Here is a 22,673-nt window from a genome sequence, read left to right as displayed (position 1 = left end):
TCCGCCAGGCCGAGGCCCGGGCCGCCGCCGCCCGCCCGCCCGCCCGCCCCGCAACCTGGATAAGTGCATGCCCCGCCCTCCGGGAGCGGCATTGCTGGGGAAAAGGAGGGGGGAAGGAAGCCCAGGAGCCCGACGCGGAGCGCGGGTTCCGGGGAGAGGGGGAGGGGGGCGAGGGCTACGGGGAGGATGGAGGCGGAGGGAGCCCGGCCGCCTGCAGCCTCGAGAGCCGAGAGGCCGATTACACACGTTCCCGGGATGCGCTGGGAATCGAACCGCCCGGGAGAGCAGCTTCCAGTATAGCGCGGCTGCCGGGTCGGGGACGAGTGAGCCTTCTCTGCCTCGAGGCACGGATACAAGATGGGTTAGCCCTCATTTAACGCTTCTAGAATAAAAGGGCCCTTATTGTGCCATATGCAAAACGGAAGCGTTGCCCAGTTTACTATATGCAAAATAGAAAGGCCCTCATTGAACGCGCTTTAAAAATTAAAAAAAAAAGAGAGCCCCTCCCATTTTCATGCTGGAGCTCTCTCCAAAATGCACACAGCAAGTGGCAGGTCTCCCGCCACCTCCTCGCCCTACTGTGCACTCGGAGCTGAGGAACCTCTGGCTCTCGTGCCCTTTTGCAGAGAGTTGGGTCGTGTTTCTCCAGCCCGGGCATTGGGGCCACGGCGTGCTCCGCTAACGAGGCGGTGTTACAACGAAGCTGAAGCTGGATGGCTAACGGGGCCTGGAGGGAAGAGGCGGGCAAAAGCGCCCCCGCCCCTTCTTCCTCAGTTCTCTGCCTGCCGCTGCATGCAAAGCAGACCCTAATGTATGCATGCAGAGGGAGGGGGGCTCGCGAGCACGTTTCTGATTAAGAGAGGGGGAGGAGAAGAGCGTTGGGCATTATGATACACTGGGTGGAAGGGGCCCGCCGGCGGCGAGCTCTGTGCGCGGGGTTAGTAGGCTGAGGGGGGAGGGGGGAAGGAAGGAGGAGGGTGAGGGCGGGGGATGAATATCCACCCGGTTTACTTTATTGCGGGAAAGAGGGGAGGGCGCCTCCAGCGAGGCGTTAGAAGCCTACAAGGCTGGAAAAGCGGAGAGGGGAGGGAGGGGTTTGTACCGGGAGAACTTGTGTTGGCTGAAGCTGGGGGATCGATGCACAGCCTGCAGGCCCCGGGGCAGCCTCCATCCCCCCAGCCGAGGTGGAGTTCGCTGGAAGGTCACGCAGCCTTCCTGGACTCCCGCACGGGTACAGAGCACACTGCTTGTAATATTACAGCCTGGGGCGGCGAATTTGGGAAGGAGGGGGAGGGTCGTGGTGAGCAGGTTGCAATCAGCTCTGGCCCTCGGGAGGGTGCACTGCACGCCTCCAGAGAAGGTCCACGGCCTCCTGGTGCTGAAAACCTACGTCCCTCCGCCGGCGAAACGTTAGTGCTGGGGGAACGGTAGGGTGGGGGCTAGAGGGGAGCAGAGAAAGGGAGGAGACACAGGCAAGCTCCAACTCCCCCAACTCGTCCGGGATCGATCGTCGTTCCAACCGCGCAGGATGGAGCCCAGATGGTTTGCAAAGCGCACACTCACAGCGCACACACAACCAGATTCCGTTGTTACATCGCGTGGTTTACTGGGTGCAAAAGGGGTGGGAGTAGCGGGAGAGTCTCTTAAGCGGCAGCCCCAAGACTCTGGTAAGGATATAGACACACCATTGTGGACCGTTTCTCCATTGCAATGTATTTGGCGGTAGGCGCTGGGGGTTTTGCTTCAGTGTAGCTGCTCTGATCAGTTACAGATTGGCGACCACGTGGATTCCCTCATGCATCCTGATTTGTTCACTCTCTCACTCTTTCTCGCTTATTTTTCTTTTGTATTTGCCGCCCCCCCTTCTTTAATATGCATAACGGTCTGCAGAGGTAATAAGCAGGGGACTGAGTGACAGGCTTTACATAACTGTGTCAACAGGATTTCTTCCCGTCCTCCACCCCTGAGAAAACAAACTGGCTGGGTTCTAAGTAACCTCACTTCAAGCTCACTTCATTTGGCACAGGTGGGAGGTCTACAGGTCCGGTGGGGGCAGCAGGAAGAATGTCACTGAAGAATGGATGAAGTTCCCCAGACTCAAGGCCCTAGGTAGAAAAACTCCTTGAGAAATGTAGTTTGTCTCTTTGCCTCCAGAACTGGTCCAAAGGAGCCAGAGCAAACCAGAATTTGGTTTATTGTTGGAGCTTTTAAGGCAGAAATGATAGTAACTTACATTTGTTGGGTGCTTTCCTTGACCTGATTGTTTTATATGCGTTCAATTCTGGCCAGCCCTCTGATTTTACAAATGGGGAAACTGAGGCCTAGGAAAATGTCCAAGGTCACACGGCTAGTATGTAGCAGCACTCAAAGTCTTGGGGGTTTGACACCAATATCCACTAACCATACTGCTGATCCCCAAAGATAAACTATGCCACTTCACACCCATTAGGAGGGTTACTATAAACAAACAAAAAACAAAAACCAGAAAATCAGTGCTGGTGAGGATGTAAAGAAATGGAACACTTGTCGGTAGGAATGTAAAATGGTACCGCTGCTGTGGAAAATAGTAACAAAACATTATGATGGTTCTTCAAAAAATTAAAAATAGAATTATCGGGCACCTGGGTGGCTCAGTTGGTTAAACGATTGCCTTCGGCTCAGGTCATGATCCTGGAGTCCTGGGATCGAGTCCCACATCGGGCTCCCTGCTCGGCGGGGAGTCTGCTTCTCCCTCTGACCCTCTTCCCTCTCGTGCTCTCTCTCTCTCATTCTCTCTCTCTCTCAAATAAATAAATAAAATCTTTAATAAAATAATAAATAAATAAAAAATAAAAATAGAATTATCATGTGATCCAGCAATTCCACTTCTGGATATATACCCAAAAGGATTGAAAGTAGCATCTCAAAGATTTGTAGACCCTTGTTCATCGCAGCATTCTTCACAATAGCTAAAACACGGAAACAACTCATGTGTCCATCAACTGATGAACAGGTTACCAAAATGTGGTATATTCATTCACTGGAATATTATTCAGCCTTAAAAAGGAAGGGGAAAAATAGGAAGGAAATTCTGTACTATGCTACAATACAGATGAATCATGGGCACAGACACTAAGTAAAATCAGCCAATCACAAAAAGACAAATACTGTATGATTCCACTTGTGTGAGTTACTTAGAGTAATCAAAATCATAGAGACAGAAAGTATGTGGTTGCCAAGGGCTAGGGTGAGGGGAAAGGGGAGTTATTGTTTAATGGGTATAAAGTTTCAGAGTTACAAGATGAAAACAGTTATGGGGATGGATGGTGGTGATGACTGTACAATGTGAATGTCTTAAAAATGCATGTACTTTATTTTTAAATTTTAATTCAGTTTCTTTTTCTTGAATACCTAATACATTCGTATGGTTAAAAGTTTAAAGAAATGAGGGGCGACTGGGTGGCTCAGTCAGTTAAGTGACGGGTAAGCGTCCCACTCTTGATTTCTTTTTTTTTTTTTAAGATTTTATTTATTTGACAGAGAGAGACACAGTGAGAGAAGGAACACAAGCAGGGGGAGTGAGAGAGGGAGAAGCAGGCTCTCCACCGAGCAGGGAGCCCGATGCAGGGCTCGATCCCAGGACCCTGGGATCATGACCTGCGCCAAAGGCAGACACTTAACGACTGAGCCACCCAGGCATGCCCCACTCTTTTTTTTTTTTAAGATTTTATTTATTTATTTGAGAGAGAGAGAATGAGAGAGAGCACGAGAGGGAAGAGGGTCAGAGGGAGAAGCAGACTCCGCGCTGAGCAGAGAGCCTGATGTGGGACTCGATCCTGGGACTCCGGGATCATGACCTGAGCTGAAGGCAGTCGTTTAACCAACTGAGCCACCCAGGCGCCCCGCGCTCCCCACTCTTGATTTCATCTCAGGTCATGATCTCAGGGTCATGAGATGAGCCCCAAGACAGACTCCATGCTAGGTGCCTGGGTGGCTCAGTTGGTTGGGTGACTGCCTTCGGCTCGGGTCATGATCCTGGAGTCCCGGGATCGAGTCCCACATCGGGCTCCCTGCTCGGCAGGGAGTCTGCTTCTCCCTCTGACCTTCCTCCCTCTCATGCTCTCTCTCTACCATTCTCTCTCTCTCTCAATAAATAAATAAAAATCTTAAAAAAAAAAAAGACTCCATGCTGAGCGTGAAGCCTGCTTAAGATTCTCTCTCTCTCTCAAAAAAAAAAAAGTTTAAAGGAATTAAAGTCTTCACTCTTGTTCTGAACTCCCCTCCCCCAGTCATAGCACACCTTTTCTTAGGGGCAACTAATGTGATCTGTGTCTCAAATAGTCTTCCAAGGATAGTTTGTGCCTACACAAGCAAGTGCACATAGAAGTTATCTCTCATAAATGAGAGAGTATTGACCATGCTTCCTGGATCTTGCTTGGAAATCTATATCTCGGAAATAATTCCTATTAGTAGATGGCACTTCCTCATTCTTAGGGCCAAGTGGAGTAGATGTTTATTTGCATAGTTGATTTCACCTGTTCTCCAGAGGTGGCCACTTAGGTTGTTTCCAGACTTTTGTGATTTCAAACAATTTTGCAGCACATTACTTTGGCCATTTGTAATTTTGCAAATGTGTAAATATCTCTGTAGTATAAATTTCTAGAAGTGGAATCACTGAGTCAAAAGGTCTGTACCTTTCAGGGCACCTGTGTGGCCCAGTCGGTTAAGCATCCGACACTAGACTTCAGCTCAGGTCATGATCTCAGGGTCATGAGATTGAGCCTGACATTGGGCTATGCACTCAGTGCAGAGTCTGCTTGAGATTCTCTCTCCCTCTCCTTTTGTCTCTCCCTCATGCTCATGGGCTCTCTCTCTCTCTCTCTCTTCCTCGCTCTCTAAAATCAATCAATCTTTTTTTAAAAAAAAGGTACCATATGTTTGTAATTTTGATAGATGTTGCCAAGTTATCCCCCATAAAGATTATACTAATTCATAACTCCCACCAGCAATGTTTAAGAGTGCCTCTTTCCCTCCAGCCTTCCAGAAAGGATTTTTAACTTCTTGATCTTTGCCAACCTAATGGAAATGCACATATTTGACATTTTTTCCAAGTGACAAAAGGGAAAATTTAAGACAGGAACCCCAAATTGTGCCCCTTTTTGCAAGCTTATGAACTACTTCTGGTTTGAATGGACCTCTAGATGTTCACTCCCTTTCCCCCTCTCTAGAAAGACTTTTCATCACAAGCCAGTGTTGTGGTGGAACTAACATGGGCTCAGAGTCACCAATCTGGCCTTGAATTGCAGGTCCTGTAATTGTAGCTATGTGATCTTGAACCAGGCGCCTAGGCTTATCACACCTGTTTCCTAATTTGCAAAAATAAGGATATTAATAGCAACGTCACAAGAGTATTATCAAGACTGAATGACATAATCTAAGTAAAGTGTCTTCTCTCTCATTCAGGTAGACACATTTTACCCCCAGGGATTTCCTTAGGCAATGGAGAAGATGCCTTCCCTCAAACCATCAATGTCCTTTCCCCCAACTGCCCGCCAATGGAAAACATTACATTAGTAGTCCTAAAAGTAATTGAACTAAGAACAGTGCCTGAGTCATTTAAGCTTGCCCATTGGACGGCTTGATCATCACTAACAGAAGATAGTTCAGAATCTTAATACTTTTTAAAAAGATTTTATTTATTTATTTTGAGAGGGAGAAAGCAGGGGGTCGGGGAGGTAAGGGGTAGAGGAAGAGAAACAGACTCCCCGCTGAGCGCAGAGGCGATGGGGGGTGGGGGATCGCAATCCCACAACCCTGAGGTCAGGACCTGAGCTGAAATCAGGAGCCAGGCACTCATCTGACTGAGCCATCCAGGTGCCTGGACAGTTCAGAATCTTTAGATGCTACTGTCTTCTGGGGAAGGAAGGGCCAAGTTTATTACCCTTCTACACAAGCACTGTTTATTATAAAGGAAGCAATGGGTACATTTTGCTACTGCCCTGAATCCATGAGTTTCCATTTCTGAGCTCCAAAATATTAGGTATAGTGACACCTATGACTAAAAGGACTTTATTATTTTTTTTAAGATTTTACTTATTTGACAGAGAGAGACACAGCGAGAGAGGGAACACAAGCAGGGGGAGTGGGAGAGGGAGAAGCAGGTTTCCCGCGGAGCAGGGAGCCCGATGCGGGGCTGGATCCCAGGACCCTGGGATCATGACCCGAGCTGAAGGCAGACGCTTAACGACTGAGCCACCCAGGCGCCCCGACTAAAAGGACTTTAAATATTGACCCCAGGGGCGCCTGGGTGGCTCAGTTGGTTAAGCGGTTGTCTTTGGCTCAGGTCATGATCCCAGGCCCTGGGATCCAGCCCCGCGTTGGGCTCCCTGCTGAAGTTCTCCCTCTCCCTCTGCCCCTCCTCTCCACTTGTTCTCTCTCTCCCTCTTTCTCTTTCAAATAAATAAATAAAATCTTTTTTTAAATTAGTTAAAAGATAAAATAAATAAATAAATACTGACCCCAGCGTGGACAACAGGCTTTCTATAAAGGATTAAGTATAGTTCTGGTCAAAGGCAAGAGCTAGCTGATTTGGGGGCGATGAGCTCTTTGAGAACAGGAATCATGTATTACTTACCGTTGTAGCCCCTGTGCTAAGCAGTATCTGTACCAGCCCAATTAATGTTTGCAGAATAAATGACCCTTCCCAGCTGAACGCTCAGACCTTGGGATTCATACCCAAAGGGTCATGTTTTATCGGGAGATTATGGCAGTAGCATGTGCTGGGCTATTTGTTTGTTTTAAAAAAAAAAATTTATGTAAAATCAGTTTAATTGTCTCCCTTTGAAATTATACTGATGATGGGGTGCCTGGAGGGCTCAGTCGGTTAAGCCTCCAACTCTTGATTTTGACTCAGGTCATGATCTCAGGGTCATGAGACTGAGCCCCTCACCAGGCTTCATGCTGAGCTCAGAACCTGCTTACGATTCTCTCTCTCCCTCTGCCCCTTCCCACCCGCTGTGCATGTGTTTTCTTTTTCTCCAAAAAAAAAAAAAAAAAAAAAATTGTACTGCTGACTAAAGTTCTTATCTCTCGAAGAGAGAAAAATGATAAGAAGAATTATTATTATTATTTTTTAAAGATTTTATTTATTTGAGAGAGAGAGAGAGAGAGCACATGAGAGGGGGAAAGGTCAGAGGGAGAAGCAGACGCCCCACCGAGCAGGGAGCCTGATGCGGGACTCGATCCCGGGACTCCAGGATCATGACCTGAGCCGAAGGCAGTCGCTTAACCAACTGAGCCACCCAGGCGCCCTCGATAAGAAGAATTATTATTTGATTATTACGATCTCACCTTGTAGAAGCTTGAAGCAAGTGTGGCACTAAAGCATTTCCTTTCCCCCTCTTCCTAGTTAACCTCTAAAGTGTACTCTTACCCTGAAGCATAGGAAAGAAACTGAGGGTTGCTGGAGGGAAGGTGGGGGGAGATGGGGTCACTGGGTGGTGGGCATGAAGGAGGGCACATGATGGAAGGAGCACTGGGTGTTGTATGCAACTGATGAATCACTGAACTCTACCTCTGAAACTAATAATACACTGTATGTTAATTAATTGAACTTAAATTTAAAAAAAGGAAACCCCCCCAAAATAAAATAAAGTGTACTTTTTTTTTTAAAGATTTTATTTATTTGGGGCACCTGGGTGGCTCAGTCGGTTAAGGGTCTGCCTTCGGCTCAGCTCATGGTCCCAGGGTCCTAGGATGGAGTCCGACGTCAGGCTCCCTGCTCCACAGGGAGTCTGCCCCTCCTCCCACTTGTTCTTTCAACCTCTGTCTCAAATAAAATCTTTAAAAAAAATAGGATTTCAAAAATCTTTTTAAAACTTAAAAAAAGATTTTGGGCGCCTGGGTGGCTCAGTTGGTTAAGCGACTGCCTTCGGCTCAGGTCATGATCCTGGAGTCCCGGGATCGAGTCCCACATCGGGCTCCCTGCTCGGCGGGGAGTCTGCTTCTCCCTCTGACCCTCCCCCCTCTCATGCTCTCTCTCTCTCTCTCATTCTCTCTCTCAAATAAGTAAATAAATAAAATCTTAAAAAAAAACTTAAAAAAAGATTTTATTTATTTATTCGAGAGAGAAAGAGAGAGAGCATGCTCACACACAAATGGGGAGAGGGGCAGAGGGAGAGAAAGAGAGAGAATCCCAATCAGATTCCCTGTGGAGCACAGAACCAGCAGGGGGGCTCAACTTGGGGCTGGATCCCACGACCCTGAGATCACGACCTGAGCCCAAATCAAGAGGCCACTACTTAACCGACTGAGCCACCCAGGTGCCCCTAAGGTGTACTCTTAAAGTCTTCTGATTTTGGTGTCCTTACCTTCAACTTTCTGTCCCTTTCCTTACTCACGGAGCCTTTACTGAACATCTGCTTTGTACCAGCTATTAGTTTTGATCTGGAGAAACGACAACGCCATGTGACAAAACTTTCACAGAACATGTGAAAAACAAAGAATACTTCAGTATTGCTTGAAGGTAAGGGACATGTGGGGAAGTGTCAAAAGAGGACGCGGCAGATCCTACCAAGGATTTTGGATTTCATTCAAGAAAGGTTCGGAAAAAAATGGAAAGATTTCAAGGAGGGACTGACGTGATAGGAGTTTGTGCCACGTCACTGTGACAACTGAGTGTAAGAAAGCAGGCTGACGGTGAGACTCGAGGCAGAGAATGCAGTTAGAAGGTCTCTGAGCTCTTCCCGGGACGTTAGACGCGCGTACCCATATGCAATAGTCTGGATTTGAGTGCCGGCTGGGGCAGTGGAGATGTAGGAATGAGGACAGATTCCATAGATATTTAGCAGACAGAATGACTTTTGGTGTCCACTTAGATATGGAGGGTGAAGAAGAGGGGTTTTTCTCAGGTTGCAGCTAGGGTCAACCAAGCAGATGCTGATAGCACCAACTACAATGAGGACAACAGGAGGAAGATGATACTGTTTGGTGATGATGAGCTTGGTTTTGGAACAGTCATGGTCGAGATGCCGGTGAGATGTGCAGGAGGAGCTGTTTAATAGGCAGCTGGATATATGGGGCTGGAGCTCAAGAACAGGCTGGAAGTCTAGATCTGGGATTTGGCAGCATGGAGAAGGTCTCTGAAAGCACGGGCCTGGATGAGACCACACGGAGTGTGTGTAGCACACAGAGGCAAATGGGTCAAGGATAGAACCAGAAGAAACCCAGGTCTATTGGGTGGGCTGATAAAAAGTAGCCAGTGAAAGCAATCGGAGGAAGAAGGTTCTGTGGGGTCAAAGCGGGCAAGTGGGGAGCCAAAGGAGAAAGCGTTTCAAACAGAAGAGCGGTAAACAACGTCAAATGTAGCTGAGAGATGGAGAAGCAGAAGGACCGCAGAGTGTCCTTGGGAGTGCTGGGGAATGGCTGTGGGAGCCGTAGCAGGGCAAAGGCGAAGTCCAAGGTCAGAGTGTATTTGGTTGAGGAGGAAACGAAAAGGACAAGGAGAAGCAAGTGAAGGCCACTTGGGGTTGCTTTTTAGGCTAATTTTTTTTTTAAAGATTTTATTTATGTTTTATTTGAGAGAAAGAGAGAATGAGAGATAGCATGAGAGGGAAGAGGGTCAGAGGGAGAAGCAGACTCCCTGCTGAGCAGGGAGCCCGATGTGGGACTCGATCCCGGGACTCCAGGATCATGACCTGAGCCGAAGGCAGTCGCTTAACCAACTGAGCCACCCAGGCGCCCCTAATTTTTGATTATTATACAAATAATGTATGCAAGGTGAAATTTTTCAAGTAGTATGAAACAATATAAAGTTAAAAGTCTGAATGTCCCTTCCTTCCCTCAAAAGGTAATCCCTGTTAAGTTTGCTGTCTAATATTTCAGAATATCCATAAATATATATATAATATATATAATGTATATATCTAAATATATGGACACACACACACACTCCTTTACTCAATGTGATTATAACATACAAGCTAATATGTCTGATCCCTTCATTTATTTCACTTACGTGAAATATGTCACTTCTGTGGCCTGGAAACCTTCCCGTATCTTTCTGACCGTATCACCTGCCCCTCTCTCCCTCGTTCACGGTGCTGCCCCTGCACTGACCTCCTTGCAGTTCCTGGAACACACCGGGCACACTCACAACTTAAGGCTTCTGCACTTGCCGTTCCCTCTGCCTGGAATGTTCTTCCCCCAGATATCCTCTTGGCTCCCTCTCTCACTTCCTTCAGACCTCTACTTACTTGTCCCCTCCTCTGAGAGGCAACCACCTGTCATTCACAAAACCTTACCCTACTCCATTGCCTTCATGGCACTTATTGTCTGTTTTTAGTTTATTATTTTAAAGTACGCTCCACGCCCAGCGTGGGGCTTGAACTCATGACCCCGAGATCAAGAGTGGCGTGCTCCACCAACGAAGCCAGCCAGGACCCCCAAAGCACTTATTGTCTGTCATGCCTCAGCTGACTTGTTCAGTGGCTGTCTCCCCCACGAGGATGTGAGCTCCCTGAAGAGAGGGACCTTGTCTGCCTTACAACTCTACATCCAGAGCCTAGAATACCTGACGCTTAGTAGGTACTCAGTAAAATAGGAAAGAAATAGAGCCAGCCTAGTACAGTATGATGGATAACCTCATAGTGTTGAAGACTGCTTGGATTCTGATCGTACCTCTTAGTAGGTGTGTGCATGCACTTGGGCGGGTGAATCCGTTTTCTCAGTAAGATAGGGTCATAGTGCCTCACTCCCTGGGTTTAATGTGTGATTATAGGAAACATGCTTGGAGCAGTAGCAGATACGTAGTGAGTTGTGAGGAATGGTCCTGGCTTGATCATTAGCAGTATTCTGCAAAGGTTCTAGTAGCGCCGACATCGGGCTCATTCTTCCAGCTCTTCTTCACGGCTTTGATTACTATTATTCCTTCTTGGCCTCCTGTCTCTGACCTTCACCCTTTAAACACCGGTGTCTCCTGAGTGCTTTTCATTTCTTACATTCTCTTCGGGTGAACTCATGGTTTTAACTACTACCCAGGCTGAAGAGTGCCCCAAACCGCACTGTTCCCCGGGGCCTCAGACTCTCTCACATCCAACTGCTTTGAGCATTTCCATTCTAATTACTTGTTAGGTTATATGACTCACTGAAGTGTGGGTTCCTCAAGGGCAGGGAGAGTTTCCTTGGTTATCTTTATCTCCGCTTCTCCAGAGGAGCTGCTCTTGGAAGGCAGACTTTGTAGGTGTTCACGGTCTAGTGAAGGGAAACAGACAATTAATAAATGACTCTAATAGGTCAGTGGGTGACAAGTGCTACTGAGCAGGACAAAGAGAAGAGAGAGCTGGGAGAGGCCGAGGTGCGATCGTTTATAAAGGACGGCCAGGGAAGACCTTTGGATATTTGAGCAGAGTGCTGAAGGACTGATGATGTCTGAGGAAAGAGTGTAAACCAGCAAATGCAGAAGGCCGGAGGTGGAGTGTATTCAGGGCCCAACGAGGGGGCCGGTGCGGGTGGTGTAAAGGTGACTGAGGGGAATAGTGGTTGGAGATGAGGTAAGCGAAGTAATGGGGGGAGGGTGTTTTAGATAATACAGGGACTTGAAATGAGATAACAGGTTATTGGAGGGTTCTAAAGAGAAGACTGACAAAATATGACTTCGTATTTGGAAGGGTGATTCTGGCTGCTGGTATAACAATTGGCAAGGGGGAGGGGCGCCTGACTGGCTCAGTCAATTGGGCATGAGACTCTTGTTGGGGTTGTGAGTTCGAACCCCGTGTTGGGTGTAGAGATTACTCAAAAATAAAATCTTTTTTTTTTTTAAGATTTTATTTATTTGTTTGACAGAGAGAGACACAGCGAGAGAGGGAACACAAGCAGGGGGGAGTGGGAGAGGGAGAAGCAGGCTTCTCGCAGAGCAGGGAGCCCGATGTGGGACTCCATCCCAGGACCCTGGGACCATGACCTGAGCCGAAGGCAGTCGCCTAACGACTGAACCACCCAGGCGCCCCTCAAAAATAAAATCTTAAAAAAAAAAAAAAAGAAAGAGAATAGACAAGAGGGAAGCAAAGGGTAAAAGCAGGGATGTCTGTGGAAGGTTACTACACTGGTTCTGGTGACAAGATAATGCAGTCTCAGCCTTGGTTGGTAGCATGGAGGTGATGAGAAATGGTCAGATTCAGGATATATTATGAAGATTGAGTGAGAATTTGCTGATGTATTAAGGTAAGGCTTGAGAGAAAGAGAAGTGAGGATGAATGGATAAGTAAATGAGTAAGTGAATTGGATGGGTATACATATATTCATTATAGAGTGATGGCTTACAAGGGCTGCCTACATCAGAAAATAAATAAACGGGAAATACTGCCTAATGACGATGCAGCCAAGTTTCTGAAAAGAATGTTTACATTCACAGCCTCTGGTTCCTTACCATCTTGCCTATATGCCTCAAACCGCCGTCATCTGCTTGCCACCCCCATTGAAACTGCTGACACCAAAAACCCCAGTGACTTTCAGGTTGCTAAAACTAATGGAGACTTTTGAGTTCTCTTGTTCTTGGTCTTTTTGCAGCATTGTTGAACTTCTGGACGTTCTCCCGCCTCCGTGTTTGTGACCCCACTCTTTCCTTCCTGCTTTTCCTCCTACCTCTCTCAACTTTCTATCTCAAACCCCTGCACTGGCTTCTTGTCACATATCCATCCCTCAATGTTGGTGTTTCTCAGAGTTATGTTCTTAGCCCTCTTTTCTTTCGAGTATTTCATTCATTTATTTAAATACTTACCGAATGCCACCTGTCCCATTGTATGTCAACTATACTTAAAAAAAAAAAAAGTTCTAGGTGCTGGGGAAATAGGAATAAATAATGGAAAAGTGCCTGCCTTTTCCCCATGGAGCTCACTCACAAGCAACCTCACCCCCTACTCAAGTCCCCAGCCACCCTCTATGTGCCTGTGACTTCCAAATTTATATCTGCAGCACGAGGGGCGCCTGGGTGGCTCAGTCGTTAGGCGTCTGCCTTCGGCTCAGGTCATGGTCCCAGGGTCCTGGGATCGAGCTCCGCATCGGGCTCCCTGCTCAGCGGGAAGCCTGCTTCTCCCTCTCCCACTCACCCTGCTTGTGTTCCCTCTCTTGCTGTGTCTCTGTCAAATAATAAAATCTTAAAAAAAAAAAAAGTTATGTTCTTAGCCCTCCTTTCTTTCGAGTATTTCATTCATTTATTTAAATACTTACTGAATGCCACCTGTCCCATTGTATGTCAACTATACTTAAAAAAAAAAAAAGAAAAACAACTTACTGATTGCTTACTAAATTCCAGGTACAGTTCTAGGTGCTGGGGAAATAGGAATAAATAATGGAAAAGTGCCTGCCTTTTCCCCATGGAGCTCACCCACAAGCAACCTCACCCCCTACTCAAGTCCCCAGCCACCCTCTATGTGCCTGTGACTTCCAAATTTATATCTCCAGCACGATGCTCTTTTAATTTGTATTTATTTATTTTTAAGTTTTTATTTAAATTCCACTTAACATACAGTGTAATATTAGTTTAATTTTAAAATTTCAGACACACCTTCATTTGTATGTCCTTATTTTTTTAAATGTTCTTTTTAAAAAGATTTTTATTTATTTATTTGGCAGAGAGAGAGAGAGAGAGAGAGCGCGCATAAACAGGGGGAGGGGCAGGCAGAGGGAGAGGGAGAAGCAGGCTCCCTGCTGAGCAGGGAGCCCAACTTGGGATCAATCCCAGGACCCTGGGATCACAACCCAACCAACTGAGCCACCCAGGTGCCCCGTCAGAATTCCTCTTTACAGTGAAGTTTGCCTCTTTCTGTATCACTTCTTTTAATGGCACCACCATGCACCCTCAATTGCTCATTTTTCTTCAGGATTCCTGCAATAGTTCCCAGTCTAATCATCCTCTGCTACAAGACTGAACTTCCTAAAATGCAAATTAGACCATACTTTAATAAATAATTAAAATACTTTAATAATTCCTTATCACCTTCAAGATCCTTTATTATTTGGTCCAACTCTTCCCTCACCTCTTACCTCCAAACATACCTCTGATTCCTTGTGTCCTTACCTTACTGAACTTGAATTTTCTTATATGGTTGTGCTTTGGTGCAGGTCATGCCCTCTGTTGAAAATGTCCTTCCTTCCCCACTTGTCCTGTTGGCTAACTTCTAGACCCACCTCATGTGCTACGCCCTCCAACCCAGCCTTCTTCCACCTCTCCCGTGTATACGGCTGTAGCATAATATGCAGACTTCTGTTGTGGATATTTACATGCTGTATCGTCAATGTGTGGTTTGTGATCATTTATTCTGCAACCTCTTCTACTAGACTATGAGTCCTGTGAAGGTAGGAAAGATGTCTTTTACTTCAGTGTCCCAAGAACTTAGTATGACCTATAACAAGAGTATAATAAATGTTTGTTGAGCCAATAAATGAACACATAAAAAATGGAGAATGGATAGGGAGAGATGACTGAAGAGTAGAAAGGAAGAGAATCAAGAGCAAATTTAAAAGGGTAGTTTTGGAAAAAATGTCCTAACTGTCTCCCTCTAGGACAAGAGAATGGAAGGAAAGGGATAGTTAGAAGCAGATCAGTTTGAGGTGAAGGGTAAGAAACTGAAGGAGTCCATGCTGGACAGTTTCTACTTCCTCCTTAACGTCGTAGGTAAGGCATAGCTCTTATCTGGAAGACTTATGTGTGTGTGAAGCATCGTAACAGCTTCTTTGAATCTCACCTTTCACACCTGCAAAACGCTCGATTCTATTCCCTATTCGTAAACCTTATCTCTTGCAACGTTGTAAGAACCAAGGAGACCATATAGGATTGGGCTTTGAGCTCTTTAGATAAGTAGCAATGGACCTACTGATGATCATTACTTAAATATGACTTTAAGTCCATGCAGGTGAAACCTGCTAAATTCCAAAGCCCCTCCCATTTGATCACCCCTTTTCATTCTTTCTATGTGTTGTCAATGCTGCAGTTCCTAGAATTGGAGATATTGCTTGCCTCTAAATTACTCTGAAAAAATTCACTAGACCTAACATTACCAAGCAATTTCTTTTTCTTCTTTCTTTTTCTTTCTTCCTTTCTTTCTTTCTTCTTTTTTACTAAAGGGAGAAAAAGGGTAATATTATCCTCTCACTGAGATGTCTAGCTTTTTTTTGAGTCATGCTTAGAGTCTAACTAAATGGTCTAAAATTGGTTTAGGATTCCTTTCAGCCACCAATGCCAACTTATCTTAGGCTAACAGGACTAGAGTTCAGTCGATCTAATTTAGAACAAATTTTTATCCGTAGACGGGACGGAAAATCCAGGTGAGGATTAAGGTCATGGCCAAGATACAAAAGGAGGAGGAAGTCTGAGTTAATTATAACCTAGGTTCTGCAGTCTTAATTCCAGGAAGCTGTCCCTTAGCGAGGTGGACAACTTGTTGATTGAGAATATTCTCAGAGGAACTAGATGCTACCAGCTCCTGCATTCTGAGATGAATTTCCCACAAGTGAAGGTGTTAGTATTGAAAGACTAGAACTTCTTGTCAGTTGAAGAAGCCCTTTGAGTAATGAGCAACCATGACTGGCCTGGAAGATTTCCCAAAGGTTATCTTTTTCAAGGCCAGTTGGGTAAGGTTGCTGTGACATGTTTTGAATCTACATTACAATGCACGCATTGTTTAGTTGTTTATTCCTAGACTCTTTTGGTAGATAACTAAAGTAAAAAGACAAAACCCCCAAAACCCATGAGATTATGACCATCATTGCACATGGCAAATATCTTATAATCTCTGATGCAAAATGCAAGCCTGAGTTAAAAGCTACATTTATTTATTTATTTATTTTAAGATTTTATTTATGGGGCACCTGGGTGGCTCAGTCAGTTGGGCATCTGCCTTCTGCTGGGGTCATGATCTCAGGGTCCTGGGATCGATCCGGTGTTGGGCTCCCTGCTCAGCAGGGAGTCTGCTTCTCCCTCTCCCTCTGCACCACCCCCCAGCTTGTGCTTGCTCTCTCTCTCTCTCGCTTTCTCTCAAATAAATAAAAAAAATCTTAAAAAAAAGGAGAGAGAGTGCACCACACTTGCACACCATGAGCTGGGGGAGGGGCAGAGAGATTGGGAGAGGGAATCTCAAGCAGACTCCTCACTGAGCGTGGAGCCCTACCCGGGGCTCGATCCCATGACCCCAGCCGAAATCAAGAGTTGGATGCTTAACCGACTAAGCCACCCAGGCACCCTTAAAAGCTACATTTATTAAGGTCTCTCATACGTGAAGTCATCTGAGCTTCTGATATCTAGTTTAAAAACTGAGAACTTATTTTGAAACGTTATGGGTAGAGACTGGGCGATTAATTATGATCACTGGTTAATTTAACTTTTAAGGTGTTTAGGATTAGGTTTTAGCCTCTCCTCTTCAGCCTTATTCTTCTCTATTTTGAGCCTTATTCGCACCTAGCCAATTCTATTGCTTAAGACCCAGGAAACGGGGCGCCTGGGTGGCTCAGTTGGTTAAGCGACTGCCTTCGGCTCAGGTCATGATCCTGGAGTCCTGGGATCGAGTCCCACATCGGGCTTCCTGCTCGGCAGGGAGTCTGCTTCTCCCTCTGACCCTCTTCCCTTCGTGCTTTCTATCTCTCATTCTCTCTCTCTCTCAAATAAATAAATAAAATCTTAAAAAAAAAAAAAAAGACCCAGGAAACATTGTGTCCGACGCAAATTATACATTAGGAATCATCACTGACTCCTAGAGTTTAACTGGTGTGTCTTACATGTGGGTTAGAGGTCAGATGTCAGTAAATGTCTAAATAAAAACATAAAAAGCAAACCATCCCCTTCCCCACCCCTGCCCCTCACAGTGAAAAAAGCAACTTAAATATCCCAGAGTAGGGAGGATGTGGTTCGGGTTAGGAAACCAGAAATCAAGTCCTGCATTCCAGTCCTCTGCTCCTGACTCACTCACCTCAGGCAAATGGTTCTACTTCATCTCATTTTTGGGGGTGGAAAGTGAGGAGAGTAACATTTTGTTTCAAATCTTCTAGGGCGGGTGGCATCTGTTAACCTGCAGGAGGTCTTTGCTGTCTCAGAGATGGATAAATAAGGAAAAGGTGGGGGTGCCTGGGTGGCTCTGTCGTTAAGCATCTGCCTTCCGCTCAGGTCATGATCTCAGGGTCCTGGGGTTGAGCCCTGCATCAGGCTCCCTGCTCTGCGGGAAGCCTGCTTCTCCCTCTCCCCCTTCCCCTGCTTGTGTTCCCTCTCTCGCTGTCTCTCTGTCAAATAAATAAATAAAATCTTTAAAAAAAAAAATAAGGAAAACGTACAGTGACAGATACCATCTTTTTAAAAAAATTTTATTTATTTATTTGAGAGAGAGAGAGTGAGCGAGAGAGAGCACGAGCAGGGTGAGGGGCAGAGGGAGAAGCAGACTCCCCACTGAGCAGGGAGCCCAATGTGGGGCTCGATCCCAGAACTCCGGGATCATGACCTGAGCTGAAGGCAGACGCTTAACCCACTGAGCCAGCCAGGGGCCCCTGATAGATACCGTCTTAAGAGAGATAAGAGATGGGTTTTGTCGCCAATTTGTGTTCTTTGCACCGATAACTCTGTGAGGTTATTACTGAGTCTTTATTGGCAGCTTTCTTCTGGGGTGGTGAGTCAGATGGTGATGGTAGAGCAAACAAAGTCCCAAATCAAGGGCCATTTGGCTTCAGTATGTAGCCTCAGTGCAGTGGGGGTGAAATCTGGAGCCTTGGGTGAAGTGGATAATAGTTTCCCCCATGAAGTAGTAACACGGGCATTACCTAATAAAGGATGCTTCTTTCTACTAGCATAATCAAGGCAGACAAAACCCTCACAGGGTCCAAGGTCAAGCAGTGATGACCAAAACACCACTTCTGACTTAATATGTATTTGGCTGATATGACTTGTTTGTTTAACCCATCCTGGACTTACGTGGCTTTCATTCCGTTACTCCACTGGAAGGTCACTAAAATTGGTAACTAATTTCCTATCATCACCTTAGAATTCACTGTTATCTCAAAACTATATTTATTCACTTGTTCTATTAAGTTCCCTACCCCCTTGAGACCCAGAGTGAGATGACATCAAGGTAAAAATGCAGCTGTCCTTAGGGGAAACGATAGCTATTTTAACAAGTAGGCTATAATTCAAAACCACACAACAGCGTTTTAATTGCTTTTGGATTTGACAACACTGGAATGCATTAAAACTCAGAGCCTCTAAAGATCACCTTGCCTACTTTGTGTAAGCATCCAACATATAATTCTTACAAAAACCCATCCATAGGTCGCATGTGTAAATCCAAGGAGGGAAAGTGTGGGGTTATAAACCTGCATCTGATGTACTTCTTTCAGTTCTACTACGGATATAAATCCTGAAATGTAGTCTTGGCAAAGGAAGAGGGAGTTAAGATGGTCAGTTCCTAAGGAATTTCTGGGATTTTCAGATTTCAAGCGAGGTCTTCTACAAAAGCTCTTCCGCTGCCTACCAGCTCATTCTTCCCTGCCAGGCCTTATGCGAAGGCAGCCCCACACTCACTTTGTACAGGAAAGGCCTGTTAATCAGGGATCCCAATCTCTGTTTCAGAGTTAGAGACTGAGCTGCAGGAGTGACTCAGCTGCCATCAGCTCTGGAGCAGTCCCAGGCTGCAGGCCTCCAGGAAATGAGTCCCCCAGGCCTGCATCTCCCTCTGTGGCAAACTGCCACCAAACTCTGCTGTGTACCAACCCCGTACCAAACACAGTAAGGACAGTTGGTTGTTTCGTTGTTTGAAAACCTACTATATACAAGCTGGATAGATTATGTGATAGGCTAGGATTGCAAAGGTGAGTTAGGTATTGTACCTTCCTTAAAAAGCTTACAGTTTAGTAAGGGAAAGAAACAAAAGGAAATGTATCATTAGAGTACAATGAGAGGTGTTAGAAGAGGCCCAACAGAAGGGCAAAAGAAAGCAGTTTAGGAAAATCGGAGGAGACTTCTCCAAGTGCAACAGGGATGTGCCAGGTAGATAGAGCCAGCCAGGATGAAGGCAGAGGGGACAGCAGTTTATAAAGGTATGAAATCATTAAAGGGCAGTTTATTCACCACATCTGTACTGAGTGACTTCTGTGTGCTTGGAGCTTGGAATATATCAGGGAACAAAACAGATTTTTTAAAAACTATTTTATTTATTTATTTGTCTGAAAGAGAGAGAGAGCACGTGCAGGGGGGCGGCAGGCAGAGGGAGAGGGAGAAGCAGGCTCCCCGCTGAACAAGGAGCCTGATGCAGGACTCGATCCCAGGACCCTGGGATCGTGGCCTGAGCAGAAGTCAGACGCTTAACCGACTGAGCCACCCAGGCAGATTTTTAGACACCTCTGCCTTTGGGGGCATTGCATTTATTTTGTAAGGTAAAACGATTAAACAATAAGCATAATCAGTAAATCATAAAAAATGTTAGAAGTTGATTTTGGGAAATTTGGGGGGAAAAGCAGAAAAAAAGAGTATTTGGAGAGAGGTTTCTTGGAATTGCAATTAGGGTGGTTGGGGAAGCCCACAGTGAAAACCCTGAATGAAGAGAGGCACCAGCCCCAGGGATATGTCAGGGAAGAGCATTTCAAGCCTAGGGACCAGCCAGTGCTGAGGCAGGCGGGTTTGAAGAAGAGTAAGGAGAACCACGAAGCAGGAGGAGAAAGGGAGGGGAAGAGTTGTGGGAAGGTGATGTCACACGCAAAATAGAAAGCCAGATCTTGTTGGGCCTTGTGGTCCACTGTAAAGATTTTAGCTTTGAATTTGAGTAAGGTGAGAACCACTGAAGGCTTCTGAGCAGAGGACTGACATAGTGACTTACATTTTGATGGGATCGCTCTGAATGACTGTAGACAGGCAAGCTTGTAAGCAGGAGGCCATTTAAGAGATCATTCCAGCAATCCGGGTGAGAGACGGTAGTGCCTTGGTGTTAGGGGAGGTGATAAAAAAAAAAAGGGGGTCAGATTCTGGATATATTTTGAAGGTAGAACCGACAGGACTTCTTGATGGATTGATATAGGAGACTAGGAGTCAAGGATGACTCCAAAGGTTTTTAGCTTGAGCAACTGGAAGGATGGAGTCGCCAACAGCTGAGAGGGAGAAAACCGTGGAACGGGTTTCTGGTGGGGTTGTGGAAGAAAATCAAGAGTTCGATTTTGGACATAAGTCTGAGATGTCTATTAAAGAAGTGCAGGAGGGGCGCCTGGGCGCCCTCAATGAAGTGACTGCCTTCGGCTCATGTCTCAATACCAGGGTCCTGGGATGGAGTCCTGCATTAGGCTCCCTGCTCAGCAGGGAGTCTGCTTCTCCCTCTACCCTTCCCCCCTGCTCATGATCTCTAGCTTTCTCTCAAATAAATAAATAAAATCTTATAAAAAAAAAAAGAAGTGCAGGTTGTGGAGATATCAAAGGGGCAGTTGCATACATGTTTAGAGTTCAGGGGAGAGGTAGGAACTGGAGATAAATTTGAGAGTCATCAGTGCATCATTGTTATTTAAAACCATGAGGCTGGATGAGATCACCCATGGAATGAATACAGATAGAGGAAGGACTGAGCCTTATCTCTGATATTCCAAAGATAAGAAGCCAGAGAAAGGAGGAACCAGAACAGGAATCTGAGAAGTGAAAAAAAGTAAGGAAGGAGGGCCACAGGAAAGCTCTGGAAGTCAAGTGTATCATAAAGCGCATCAAGCAGGAAGAGATAGTCAGGGGAGTCAAATACTGCTGAAAAGTTCACACAAAATGAGGATTGAGAATGGGCTCTTGCATTTCATGTGTAAAGAGAGCAGTTCCGGTGAAGTGGTAGGAATGAGCACCTGACTGGAGTGGGTTCACGAGAGAACAGGAATTGGAGACAGTGAGTATTAGTAACTTCTTTTTTTTTAAAGATTTTATTTATTTATTTGAGAGAGAATGAGAGACAGAGAGCATGAGACGAAAGAGGGTCAGAGGGAGAGGCAGACCCCTCGCTGAGCAGGGAGCCCGATGTGGGACTCGATCCCGGGACTCCAGGATCATGGCCTGAGCTGAAGGCAGTCGCTTAACCAACTGAGCCACCCAGGCGCCCCGAGTATTGGTAACTTTTTAAAAATTTTATTTTATTTTTATTAGTTTTTAAAAAGATTTTTATTTATTTGAGAGAGCATGTGCACACAAGTGGGGGAGGGGCAGAGGGAGAGTCTTAAAACATTTTTAAAATTTATTATTATTATTTTTTAAGATTTTATTTACTTATCTAAGAGAGAGGAGAGGGGCAGAGGGGGGAGGGAGAGGGAAAGGGAGAGAATCCCAAGCAGACTGTGCTGAGTGGGGAGCCCAACTTGGGGCTCCATCTCAGAACCCTGAGATCACAACCTGAGCCAAAACCACCACCCAGGTGTCCTGAGTATTGGCAACTTTTGAGGTGTTTTGCTGCAAAAGGGAGCTGGTTTAGTAAAAGATGGGCTAGGTAATAGCAGGTGTATACGCTCATAGGAACAATAGAGTAGGGAAGAAAAGTAATGGTGTAGGAAAGGGGAAAAGTCATGGCACAAAGACACTGAGTGGAGAGAATGGCTTTAACAAGGAGAATGAACGGGGTGACTGGCTGGCTCAGTCCATCGAGCATGCAAGTCATGATCTTGGAGTTGTGAGTTCGAGCCCCATATGGGGTGTAGAGATAACTTGAAAATAAAATCTTTAAAGTGTAGAGATTACTTGAAAATAAAATATTTAAATAAATAAATAAATAAAAAGGAGCATGAAGAACCCAGTACAGGCAAGGTGGAGTATACACATGGGTGCAGATAGTGGTGAGTAGACAATGTTGTGGGAGTCAATGGAAGTTCTCCAAAAGTAGGAAGAAAGGTCATCTGTTGACAGAAATAATCATGGCTCGAAGGAATAAAAATATGCTTGTCAGGTAGTATTAAATGCTTTCTTAAAGTTCTGCTCAGGAATTTCTATTATTGCAGTGAGACTAACCAACTTATTCTCTCCAACTACATGGGTGCAAGTGCAGAGCATACTGTAGACTTAGCCAAGGATGTGGTCTGGCAAATGAGTGCAACAAAGTGAGTGAGAGGCAAGGATGTTGGGGGTATATTCATGAGAGTGATCATGACTGAACATGGAATATAAGTCGGGTAAGGAAGGAAAGGAGGACATCAGGGTGGTGAGGGAGATGGTAGAATCCATTTATTGATGGTCACAGTGACTCCAAATTAATGTATTAGATGAAATGGCTGGGCAAGATATAGGCAGTCAGAGAGAGGGAGGCATGAAATTCAATCTATGGAGTGGTTGAAAAGACTGGTAATGAACGGGAATGAGAGCCCAAGGAAGGTGAAAGATCTAATCAATGGACTTTAACAGGAACCAAGAGGTTCGTTTGTTGGATCATTTGTGTCAGTGGTTTTCAAACTTTAGCATGTGTCAGAATCACATGGAGAACCAGTTAAAACACAGATTGCCAGGGCGCCTGGGTGGCTCAGTTGGTTAAGCGACTGCCTTCAGCTCAGGTCATGATCCTGGAGTCCCTGGATCGAGTCCCGCGTCGGGCTCCCTGCTTGGCGGGGAGTCTGCTTCTCCCTCTGACCCTCCCCTCTCCCATGTGCTCTCTCAAATAAATAAATAAAATCTTAAAAAAAACCCAAAAAACACAGATTGCCAGATCCTACCTCGAGTTTGTAGC

General features: G+C 45.7%; 1 long non-coding RNA gene across 1 annotated transcript; it reads right to left on the bottom strand.

Annotated features, from left to right (window-relative positions):
• Positions 1–1,604: 1,604 nt before the first annotated feature.
• Positions 1,605–20,931, bottom strand: LOC112840565 (uncharacterized). The gene is made up of 3 exons (XR_003212497.2): positions 19,824–20,931; positions 10,657–11,229; positions 1,605–1,884 (listed from the first exon to the last, which is right to left on the bottom strand). It is a non-coding gene; the product is annotated as an uncharacterized lncRNA (long non-coding RNA).
• Positions 20,932–22,673: the final 1,742 nt, after the last annotated feature.

This window comes from Callorhinus ursinus, unplaced genomic scaffold (genome assembly GCF_003265705.2).
Source record: "Callorhinus ursinus isolate GAN/ISIS: 27379988/994484 unplaced genomic scaffold, GSC_fseal_2.0 scaffold19, whole genome shotgun sequence".
NCBI lineage: Eukaryota > Metazoa > Chordata > Mammalia > Carnivora > Otariidae > Callorhinus > Callorhinus ursinus.
This window is presented reverse-complemented; position numbering and strand designations above follow the sequence as displayed.